The sequence below is a fragment of the Pelmatolapia mariae genome, linkage group LG3_W (assembly GCF_036321145.2).
Source record: "Pelmatolapia mariae isolate MD_Pm_ZW linkage group LG3_W, Pm_UMD_F_2, whole genome shotgun sequence".
Classification (NCBI taxonomy): Eukaryota; Metazoa; Chordata; class Actinopteri; order Cichliformes; family Cichlidae; genus Pelmatolapia; species Pelmatolapia mariae.
Window position 1 is genome coordinate 66,148,712 of NC_086229.1, and position 12,352 is coordinate 66,161,063.

The following is a 12,352-nucleotide window of genomic DNA, read 5'->3' on the forward strand; positions in this document are numbered from 1 at the left end:
AGTATCCTTTTGTTTTTTCTGTTCATTCTATTTAGTTTAATTAAGTCATTGCACTGTACAATAAAAATTAGTCAAGCAAATCTGACAAAAATGTATTTGTATAAATGAAGACAAAAATAAAATGTGTCCTTTTGAAAAAGTATTTTATGGGTCCTTTTTCTTTTACCATCTCATTTGTTTGCTCACATATCAAACAGTAGCTAAGATCAATTCTGGAATTTATCATTAGACCAACTTAATATTAATACTTTATTCAGGATATTGCTTAGGATCTTCTTTACTAAATGCTTTAAGCTCAGTCAGATATTAGCAGGTCAGACTTGTTATTTTCTATTTAGGTATTTAAAATTGAAGAGAAATAAAAAATGTATTTGGTGTTTGGGTCTAGACCACTAAAAGAAGTGACATGTGACAAAGGCTCAGAGACCAATTTGATTTAATGCTAAAGAGTTTAATGATGAAGATAACAAGAACAGAAATGAAGAGCTTTTGCGATTAAAAGACACGGTCCAGTCCACTCCCGTTTGTGTCACTTGTTGCCAAATTTGTTATGTAGCAGTACAGCGAAAGAAGATAAGTAAAGATGTAGAAGGGGAAACTGATGGTTCAGGGGGTTGGATGAAAGCATTTGCTTCTTTGTCTGATGGACCATTTTCGTGGAAGACCAGGAATCATCTTCTTTCCCAGACCCAGACAAAATCGGTATCAGTGGTGACCGTATATATGTTATTCGTCCATCTCTGTCCTGTACACACACACAAAAATATTAATTGAAACCATAAGACATGCATACTGAAATTAATAATTTGAAATGGTGTATCAACAAAATACAGGCCATTTACCATGAATGAATGCAGTGCACCCACATATATGTGTATATATGTGTATATATATATATATATTCAGTACTTGAGAAAGTATGGATATTGTTATAAAATATTAAAATAAAGGAAGAATGAAAGCTGTAAATCAAAATCAGTTTTTACCCCCATCCAAAATGCCTCCTCCATTTCCAGCCATATCTAAGGCAAACGCGATATCTGCGCCAATGCCACAGGAATCTCTTGTCAACAAGATGCTCTTCTGAAAACAAGTAAATTTAATTTTCCATTATAATTTATAATTTTGAAATAACACATCAATGTACTACAAACTTTGCAGTATATTGATGTGTTGCTCTTCTGTTCATCAGAACAGAGCTGTGATTAATTTTGGTGTGAGTTTTTAAACTGTTGACCAACCTTGGGGATTATCCTCTGGCCCACTTTTGTCCGTTTTTTCTGGAATAAAAATTAAAATTAAAAATGTCAATTATATTAAAACATCAGATCTTTGATTGTTAAATTTCCATTCATTATATTGTCCTGTTATTTTTATGGATACATACAGACATACACACACATTATGTGCAATAAACTTTAATACTCACGAGCAGTAATGATCAGAGGGATCATTACACAAAGAAGTGCAAACACGGTCAGCAGCTTCATGGTGATCTTTAATATCTCTGTGAAAAACAGAAGACATAAAGACATCACTCATTTAAAAAAAGGACAGAACAGATTTTGTAGCAGACCTTCTGGAGAATATGTAGAATATTTGTAGAGTAGATTTCTTTTCAGCACCGACCGGTAGCTTCAGCCGTCCAGTGAGAAGGTGCTAAACAGCAGTAAGATCAGTGCTTATATACTGTTTGTTTGATGCTTCAAAAACAGGAACTAACATTGAAAAAATTGGCACGTGTATCATGTGATTCATGCTGGCCAGACTTTCACTGCACCTATTTATTTCTTCATCAAAATGATTTCCTCATACTGACTACTTCTCCTTTTGGCTGCCAACTTAATTTTACACCAACTAGTTGACAAAGTGTCTCCAAAGAGTAGAACTGCATGATATTTGTTGTGTTTAATTAGGATTTTATATGTTTTCTAACAAAAAATAATAATAAGCATCATATGAAAGGCATGATGGCTTAGTGTTCCCATTGAGAGGCTACAGAAAGTAGCTAGGGCAGGGGACGTAGGGGCTTCTCTGTGTAAGCTGCTGCTCCCATGACTTGGCCCCGGATAAGCAGAAGAAAATGGATGGGTGGATGTCCGAGTTACGATCCCAGGGTTTTGGACCCTACTTCTGAGTTTTTGTGTGTTGACCTTCTGGGTTGTGAAAATGTTTTATCTTTAGGTTTTCTTCCTTGTCTCTTTGGTGAACAGGGTTTCCAGCTCCTGGTCTTGTCATTTGTTAGTAACATTCCTGTAGCCTGTTCAATGTTTTTTTTTTTTTTTCAATATATCCTAATGCTGCAGCTTCTTTATGTCTGGACTGTGCCAATATTTAGTTTCGAGATTACTCAGTTATTTAGTTATATTTTGTATACGTTATCCATTTGTTAAAGTTTATTTTACACACATAATTTTTGGATATTTTTGTATTTTCCATTTTTATTTCAACAAGAAGAAAACATGAGAAATGAAGCCAGTGCCGTAGTTCTTGTTACTTCTAATTACTTTTTGTGCTGATTCACCCCAGGAACACTCCTCATCACCTCTGTTGCAGTCTGCATCATCATCGCTGCCACCACTTCCAAATTCCCAAAAGAGGAAGTCTTGTGCCCGATAGCAAAATAGGCAGCCACACTACTTATTTAATATTCTGTACTTTATACCCTATTTAGTTCCAGGTCACCGATGCTGTTTACCTTACCCCTTTTTTTCTTGATTCAAAGACTGTATATTGTGTTTCTGAGCTGGCCTCCCTAGAGACCAACCAGCCTCCTGTACTTCACTTTGATTCAGCAAAAATCAGCTCACACAGCAACACTTGACTGTTAGTTTGTCATGGCTGTAGCTCAGGTGGCAGAGCAGGTCAGCCACTAATCAGGTGGTTCGATCCCAGGCTGCTTCCTGGCTGCATGCCAAATATCCTTGGGCAAGATACTAACCCCATGTTTGCCTACTGGTGGTGGTCAGAGGGCCCGGTGGCGCCAGTGTCCGTCAGCCTCGCCTCTGTCAGTGCGCCCCAGTGGCTACAATGTAGCTTACCATTGCCAGTGTGTGAATGACTGAATGTAGTGTAAAGCGCTTTGGGGTCCTTGGTGTGTAGATAACAACCTGGACCTCAATACCACCAAGACAAAAGAACTGGTAGTTGATTTCAGAAGGAGGAAGTCTGAGCTGCAGCCTATCAGCATCAACGGGGAGTGTGTGGAAAGGGTCTCCAGTTTCAAGTTTCTGGAGGTGCACATAGACACAGACCTCCAATGGAGCTCTAACACCTCTGCGGTTTTAAAGAAGGCCCAACAGCGTCTCCACTTTCTGAGAATCCTCAGAAAAATGGACCTGAAGAAGGAGCTACTGACCGTCTTCTACCGCTGCTCCATTGAAAGTGTGCTGACATATTGCATCAGTGTGTGGTTCTCCAGCTGCACCACAGCACACAGAAAGGCACTCCAGAGGGTCATCAATATGGCCCAAAAAATCACGGGACATCCTCTTCCCTCCCTGAAGGACCTGTACAGCACTCGCTGTCTCAAGAGGGCACGCAGCATCCTACGGGACTGTACACACCCAGGACACCAGGTGTTTAAGCTGCTGCCGTCTGGCAGGAGGTTCAGGCTGCTGAGGTCCCGAACAAATAGACTGAAGGACAGCTTTTACAACAGGGCAATAGCCCTAATCAATGCAAATAGCTAAACCTGACTGGCTACCTACCTGGACTTTTTGGGAGGGGAGGTAACAACGATAAAAACAGTAACAATAATAATATTTATATTTATAACAAGGTGCAATAATAATTAATGTGCAATAATAACAGTGTGCAATACAAATACACTTCTTCTTCTTTTTTATTACTAAGTTATTATACTGTGTTGTGTTGTTTGTGTTGCGTTGTGATGTGTCGTATCGTGTCGTGTTGTGTTATATGTAGTGCCGACGTAGGACAGTTTTCCAATTTCATTGTACTATTGTACTATGTATGACTGTGCAATGACAATAAAGAGTTATCTTATCTTATCTTAAAGCGCTATACAAATGCAGGCCATATCAGTGTTATTTTCAGTCTCTTTAGAGTTTACATTTTATTTAAAGAAACCTAAGTAAAAATGCCAAGAATGACACTTACTTGACACTGAGTATGTCAGGGGTCGTGTGCGTAGGCGAGGAGGAGATGACCCACACGCAGGACTCTTGGTGCAGAATGAGGAGGTTTATTGGAAATGGAGAGAACAGATGACAGGATGGCTGGCTGAACTTAATGGACTGGTAAACTAGCTGGCTTACTGAACTGAACACGAGACAGGAATGACATCACAGGAACATCACACTAACATCAATGACACGACGCCGGACTGGTTGAACTGGGGAACATAAATACACAGGCTGAGTGATGAGAGATTAGAAACCGGTGAGTACACAGCTGAACATAATGAACTAATGATAAACGGGAAGAGGACTGAACATAATGCACATGGACCAGGGCTAACACAATAAAACAGGAAGTGAAACAGACAGAAGATAAACAGTAAACATGAAATAAGAATACTGGGTCAACGACCCAGAAACCCTGACAGAGTAAGTGTCAAGTAAGTTCTTATGAGTGAAATGTCATTAAACCTCTTAAGCCCCAACGCCCCCTGATACGGGGGCAAAAAGCAGGAGATCAGGTAGGCTTGGGGCTTAAGAGGTTAATTGATTGCAGTATGAGGGATTTCAAAACTGTATGAATTAAAAGTGTTATGTAGCAGTGGTTTGAATCATATCTATTTAATAGACTCCACTTTGTTCATGTCAATGGAGTCCTCTTCACACACAGAGGTTAATTATGGATTTGTGAGGCACAGCTCACATTTTATTGCTATACCGATCCTTCCCATGTTAATGCAGATGAATGAAAGACAGAATACATGTGTGTGTGTGTGTGTGTGTGTATGTGTCAGAGTGGAAGGTATGACAGTGAAGATGGAAGGAGTAGAGGCAGTGATGTTAGATCAGTTTAAATGTATGAAGTGAACCATACAGTGCAAGAAAGTCCAAAAGAGAGGTGAAGTGACAGTATAGGCGGGAAGTAGTAGGTGTACACATGTGTTAGTTATGATTAAGTGAATATTAAGGTTTACAACCTAATGAGGCATGCTGTGATGCCTGATTTAGAGATGTGGCTTTATTGTCATTTCAATCATGTCCAGTGGTATAGACACAGGAAAACAAGACAGCGTTGGTGTGGTGATACAAATAACAGTCCAATTAATCAATCAATCAATTTACCTATAAACAATTTTAAAAACAACACAGGTCGACCAAAGTGCTGTACATAGTAAAAAAGTAAAAAGTGAAAAAACACACAAAGAGCAAAACAAAAACTCTGTTACAATTAAAAGCACAATCAACACAAGGATACATAAAGTGCAAAAAAACTGCAAGAAACAGTCTGTCTCTGTGTGTGTGTGTGTGTGTGTGTGTGTGTGTGTGTGTGTGTGCGTGTGTGCGTGTGTGCGTGTGTCAGTCACTGAGTGTTCAGGACTCTGACAGCTTGGGGGAAGATATTGTTTCACAGTCTGGTAGTGAGGGCTGGGAGTACCTCTTACCAGAAGACAGCAGGGAGACGAGTGTGTGTGAGAGGTGTGTGGGGTTCTCCACAATGCTGGTGGCTTTTCAGACGCAGCGGGCACAATAAGTGTCTGTGATGGAGGGAAGAGAGGCTCCAATGATCTTCTCAGCTATAACTTTAACCTCAGCCAAACCAATTTACTCAGGAACAAATAAAACACTAAAAAACCGCTAAATAACATTTTTAAGTTATCTAAGTGACTATGACATGTTTAACCTGAGTAGTGAAGGACCGCAGGGGGGTTGAAAACGATGTGCCGGGAGTCCGTTGTTCTCATTGGCTCTTGTGTTAGTGCTCTAGCTGGAACTCCCAGTCTGCTATCGCGCTGGTGGGTAAAAGACATCCCCGAAAACATCAGAGCACTTTTGCAAATATGTGATGTCTTGATAAACTGAGCAGATATTTGAAGTTTACACAGCTACATTCATGCCTGAAAATATCTTAAAAGTTCATTTTGTGACCCAGAAAAAGTAATAAGAGTAATATTAAAACTAATTAGCTGCCTCCATTGTTGGAAACTGGAATTGCACTATGAATTCTGGGATAGGTTGGGCCAAGAAGGATAAACCCGACCTATCCTTCAAATCTGGGGACACGAAGGACCCAATTGCCGGCCGCATTTGGAGCAGCCTTCGAATTGGGACAGCCTTCGTCGCCTGGCTGTGACGTAATCGGCCTTCAAATGCTGCCTCAGTAGGATGCAGCCTATGAATTGGGACATACCTATGGGATGGTGAACGGCAGCATGGTGACTGCCATGCAGAACTGCACATAATGGCAGGACTATATAATGATAATGGATCGTTAAAGTTAATTTTTTAAGAGTTATGGAATTGATTTATGTTCTTGTTTTTAATTAAAGTTTATGAGAACAATTCACATTGTCTCCATTATTATATGCTCAGATGTACCTACGGTATCCAAAGTTTAACTGTACGTGTCAATGTATAATTTTTTTATGTATTCATTTGTATGTAACATATGAAGACAGTTGAAAAGTGAAACATCTATTATGCAGAAAGTACTTAAGCAGTACTTACTTAGTGTTTAGTTAGGCTGCTACGATACTTAGAATTATTTACACTACAATTTGCGTCTCTTTCCCAGTAAAATAACTGGAAGTTGGAGTGAATCCGTAATACAGCCCACACCCCAGAAAGTACAGGGTACTTACAGTGTAATTGTTTCATTATTTCCTGTAAAAACCTAACTTGTTACCTGAAAATTGCACGTAAGTAAAGGGTACATGTGCCTTCGTCGCGCCATAACATGGACTGCGCCCTAGAAAGTACAGGGTACTTGTGCCTTCTTCACAGGTCATGTGAAGCAGAGCTTTTAGCTTTCAGGCCCAGCTTGGATTTAGGAGACAGACACCTTCTCTTCTTTTAAGATTTTTGTTTTCTGATGTTTTGAAATTCACAAGTCTTGTGAAATAATGTATGACATTCAGTTTTGAACAATGCTTCAAAAGCTGTTACTTCTCCAAAATGTACCAGGGCTATTGGCTAACTGATGATAACCATGACAGGGAGTTTATTTGCAAGTCAGGCTTAGTTATGGTGTTTTCGGTTATCTGTTTGTGTTGTATGGTTAACACAACATAAGGCAAAGGAAAGATCCACCAAGCATCAGACATCCATCGCCATTTTGTTCTGAGCGGTGGTCCAGTGTTGACTTCTTAAAAGGTCATTGAAATGCCTGCAAGACTTATGTAGATTATGCTAATATGGGACCACTCATAATTAGCTGATTTTTCTTTGAGTCTTGATTTGTCATTGTTTTATTACCTGTACAACACTAAAATGGAGACAGGGTTGGCATATTAGGAATATTGTTGGTGGATATCCACAAAACAGTATAAAGGTAGGCCAAGATGTCTTCAGATGCCCACCTAATCTGGCAGCACCCACAGGCTTGCAAGATAAACATGAAATGGTGAAATATACACTGCTCAAAAAATTAAAGGGAACACAAAAATAGGACATCCCAGATCTGAATGAATGAAATGTTCTTATTAAATCTTTGTTCTTTACATAGTTGAAATTCACATAAAAATTATCAATGGAAATCAAATGTAGCAACACATGGAAGTCTGGATTTAGAGTCACACTCAAAATTAAAGTGGAAAAACACAACAACTTTGATGTAATGTCCTTAAAACAAGTCAAAATGAGGCTCAGTAGTGTGTGTGTCCTCCACGCGCCTTTATGACCTCCCTACAACAACTGGGCATGCTCCTGATGAGGTGGCGGATGGTCTCCTGAGGGATCTCCTCCCAGACCTTGGCTAAAGCATCCGCCAACTCCTGGATAGTCTGTGGTGCAACGTGGCGTTGGTGGATGGAGCGAGACATGATGCATCAATGCCTTCTTCTTGCAGGAACTGCTGACACACTCCAGCCACATGAGGTCTAGCATTGTCTTGCATTAGGAAGAACCCAGGGCCACCCGCACCAGCATATGGTCTCACAAGGGGTCTGAGGATCTCATCTCGGTACCTAATGGCAGTCAGGCTACCTCTGGTGAGCACATGGGGGGGCTGTGCTCCCCCCCCCCCCCCCCTCCATAGAAATATCACCCCACACCATTACTGACCCACTGCCAGAGTGGTCATGCTGGAGGATGTTGCAAGTTCACCTACAGGCGCTGGAGCTGAGCTAGATGGTGGCATGGCAGCCACAGACGACGCAGCAGAATGTTGCACCAGTTGCAATATGGCAACCGAGGATAGCTGGGCGCACTCACCAGATTCGCCAGCAGACACAGACAGTGGCGTGGAAGGAACAGATGGCTGGAGGGGAAGGGGGCGTCAGCAGGTGTGGAGACTTCTGGCTGATGTGAAGCAGGGCCAGTAGGCCTGACCCCCTGGCTGAACAGGTGGCTGAGCTGATGACTGAGCAGATGACTGAGCAAGGGACAGAAGTAGTGGTTGAAGTGGTGGTTGTGCTAGTACTCCCGAGAATCCAGAAAATGAGGTAAACGGCTGGACGGTCTCACCTGAGCCTCCAGCAAGGACTGTTTTCAACGTTTTTGTGGTTGGTTTGACAAACTCGGGGTTGACACGCTCTGAATTCACATTCTCTGCATTGACAAACTTTGACTTAGTAATATGGCTTACAGTCTTTAAGTTAACAGTCTTAGAAAAATGATTGTCTTTTACCAGCTCGGGAGGAGCAGAGCGAAAACAGTTCTCCCAGTCCAACTCCTCATCCAAAAAAGAAATCCCAAAAGTTTCTGAGGTGAGTTTATAGGTTTTTTTTAAATGTTTTTGAGTTCGAGAGGAGCGTGAAAAAAAACAAACAAAAACAAACAGTCATTGTCACTCACCACCGTTGGTTCCTCAGAAGGGTCAGCGTGATGGAGGTGAGTGAGTGCCATGACAACTTTATTGCCAATTCACCACACCACTTGCACAAAACTATTGAATTTTTTCATGCAGAATAAGTTTGCTTTGCAAGATGTTTCACAATATGAAAAAACAAACAAACAAAAACTTCTAATTACATACAGATTCAATATGTGATTAAATAACTGAGGACTTACATGTAAGCTTTAAGTTTTTAGTTGATCAAATGTCAATGAGCAGTTCTTACCTTTTAAATATAACCTCTCTTCTTCCTCCTTTGTCCTGTCTTATATTTTAACTACCTCTGAGTGAAGTGATCTCACACTCCTTTGTCTCTCTGTGAAATACAGCAGATGGACCTTTAGCTAATCAATCAATCAATCAATCAATCAATCAATAAGCACATTTAAAAACAGCACAGGTTGACCAAAGTACTGTACATAGTAAAAAAGAAGAACAAACATAACCAAAGACACATTTTGAGACACACTGCTCACAAAAAGTTTGTTTTTGCTGAAGTTTGTTGGGCTGTTACAAATGATACACTTTAAATTACTCATCATTGATAAATGTTACTTTTTTATGCTAACTCAACTTTGCATAGCATTACCTAGATAGACATCCACATCAAAAATGTTGTCCCAGGTTAATTATTAAAGACTTCCTGTTTGGAAAGCTACAAGATGGCAGCATAGGAGAACGTGTACCTGACGCCTGAATTAAAAATAATTTAAAATAGCCCATATAGACCCGATTTTCGTAAAGATTCTTATAAAAATAAGATAATTGAGTAAGGGCTACAAGATGCCAAGAACTAAAAATAGTAAGAAATCTACGCAGCATGAAGTGCACGACGAAGACGGACAAGGCCAGAACTCACCAGCTGGCAGCATCATAGAGGACAGCGATATGCTAGCAGAACCAAAAGAACATGCCAGCACAGCAAGCTTGGACCTTATTCTCCGAGAATTAAGGGAATTCAGAAGAGATAACTGTGCACAATTGAATGAAATCAGAGAGGAAATAAACAAAACCAACAAGAGGGTGGAAGAGGTAGAAGAAAGAATTGTGGATGTTGAAACCCAAGTACAAGCTAATGAGGAAGCGGTAACAGAGATGCTTAAACTGCATATTGAGATGGATGCCAAGCTAACAGACCTGGAGAGACGGTCTAGAAGAGAAAACATTCGAATATACGGTGTCAAGGAGGGGTTGGAAGACAACTCTACATCAATGGTCGTATTTGTGGAGAGTTTATTACGACAGAATCTGGAGTTGCCGGACTCCGCTGAGCTACGAGTGGAAAAAGCACATCGCGCTTTGATGTCAAAACCACCGCCAGGAGCGACGCCACAGTCAATCGTCGCCAAACTCTCTAGTTACAGAACCAAAGAAGAAATATTGAAATTGACCAGGCAGAATCGTGGATTTGACTACCGAGGTAAGACAGTTAACTTGGATCATAATTATGCACCAGAGATTTTAAAGCAGCGAAGGGAATACGCAGAGGTGAAAGCTGTTTTAAAGACAAGAAAATCCATTTTCAAACTCCTTTTCCAGCAAAGATGAGAGTCTTTTATCCTGAGGGAACGGTGCTATATGGCTTGGTGGAGGAGGCGACAGGTGACATGGCAAAGAGGGGATTCCCGGTGACAATCATCAAACGCCCGGAGACGCTTCAGGAATAGATCCAACGTTTATCATGGCGCATAGAAAGGAAAACACGGAGCCAAGTAAATGAAGACCAGACCCGAGATTATAAGGAAAGACTCCGAGTATTTAGACGTCAAGAGCAAGAATGAGTGGGACACCGAAAATTGAGGAGTAAAGAGAACAGGTGGTGAGTCTAATGTAATTAAAATGTCCTCTGAGGAAACTCGCCATATACTTGGTAAAGACTTCTTATTTCGAAATAATATACTGAAGTGGCAATGCAGAAATTGAAAATAGGCGGACGCTTAACCTATGCTATTAGTAGAATGGACATTGGCCAGCTGGCAAAGGAAGGCCCTGTCTCACATAGAGGTGAGAGAGGACCCCCTCGAAGCCCCTCTCTTAATCGGGGCTTACTTAGGGTCATATCGGAGACCCCACAGTTGGAAGTCTTTTTCTTTATTTTATTTTTCTTTGACCAAATAAAGTTTATTTTCGCAGCTGTTGTTTTATACAGCTTTAATGTTAATATTAATGTTTGCTTATGTATGTTTAGGGAGTGGTCTGATGGTACTTGTCTTTGCTACATTAATAATATTCAAATAGTAAAGGTATGCTTAAAGATGAGATAAAAATGATATCATATAATGTAAATGGTCTGTCAAATCCAATTAAACGTAATAAAATTTTAGCTAAAATGAAGAAAGAACAAGCACAAATAGTGTATCTACAGAACGAGTGTAATTCAGAACGAAATTACTTACCAATACAAAAGGAAGATATAGCAAGATGGAATCTAATTCCATATTTAAGTTTATATTCGAGAATAGATTCAATTAAAATTAATATACTTCCTGAATTAATATGTTTATTTCAAACATTACCAATAGAAATTAACCAGAAACAATTTAATGAATGGGATAAAAAATTTTTAAGATACATATGGCAAGGAAAAAGGCCCCGAATTAGATTTAAAACCTTACAACTTAACAAAGGAAAAGGGGGTGGGGCTTACCTTCTCTTAGGGAATATTATTGGGCAGCACAATTAAGGCCTATGATATGCTGGTGTAATCCTTCATATGTTGCTCAATGGAAAGACATTGAGGAGGGTCTGACTTCCATCCCCATACAAGCTATTATAGCAGACAGCAGCCTGCAAGATTTAATAAAAACTATTGAAAACCCATCAAGTTGACTTTTAAAATTTGGGAAACAGTAATAAAAGAATATAAACTACAAGAGGATATAGCAACTCTTAAGTGGTGTGCATATGACACACATTTTGCTCCAAATAAATTGGACACCAGATTTAAAGATTGGACAAATAAAGGATTAACAGCTTTATGTACGGTAATGGAGGAAGGGAGACTAATTAGTTTTGATAAAATGAAAGAGAAATATTCATTAGAAACACAGGATTTGTATAGATATCTACAGATGAGGCATTTTGTCAACAAAAAGATAAAAGTTAAGGCTGAATTAAGTAAACAGCTGCTAGATGTATTTAAAAGGGCATACAGTTCAAATAAAAACAGAGGTATTATAGGTGACCTCTATAAAGGATTAACAAATATGAAATTACACTCAACCTTATATATCAAAATAAAATGGGAAATGGAGGGAGGAATAGAGATAAAGGAGGAAGAATGGACAACAATATGGGCATATCAATGGAAATGTAGCAGCTCACAGAACTGGAGGGAATTTGGGTGGAAATGTCTGGCAAGATATTTTATCACACCTCA

General features: G+C 39.8%; 1 long non-coding RNA gene across 1 annotated transcript; it reads right to left on the bottom strand.

The window, feature by feature from the left end:
• Positions 1-991: 991 nt before the first annotated feature.
• Positions 992-1,635, bottom strand: LOC134617988 (uncharacterized). Its single transcript, XR_010091782.1, has 4 exons — positions 1,577-1,635; positions 1,430-1,507; positions 1,242-1,280; positions 992-1,083 (listed from the first exon to the last, which is right to left on the bottom strand). It is a non-coding gene; the product is annotated as an uncharacterized LOC134617988 (long non-coding RNA).
• Positions 1,636-12,352: the final 10,717 nt, after the last annotated feature.